Raw genomic sequence first — 243 nt, 5'->3', positions numbered from 1 at the left:
GCTTATTTCGTTCTGTATAGTTTCCAGGGAGACAACGCGTGTTTGTATGACTCTGTAACACACCCAGTGCCTTGAAAATATTTTACAAACATCCCAGAATCTCCCCATAATGTTAGATCCGTCATAGTAGCACATACGGATTTTCGCGCATGCACAGTTGTACGTATTTTTCGCATAGACCGAAGGTAGGCTGGGTAATGGTAGGTTATAAGGTATTTCGCGTTAGCGTAGAGAACACTATTT

Source organism: Odontomachus brunneus, unplaced genomic scaffold (genome assembly GCF_010583005.1).
Source record: "Odontomachus brunneus isolate Ranch 3 - 2012 unplaced genomic scaffold, Obru_v1 Obru_scaffold_001, whole genome shotgun sequence".
Classification (NCBI taxonomy): Eukaryota; Metazoa; Arthropoda; class Insecta; order Hymenoptera; family Formicidae; genus Odontomachus; species Odontomachus brunneus.
Note: the sequence above shows the minus strand (reverse complement) of the source record.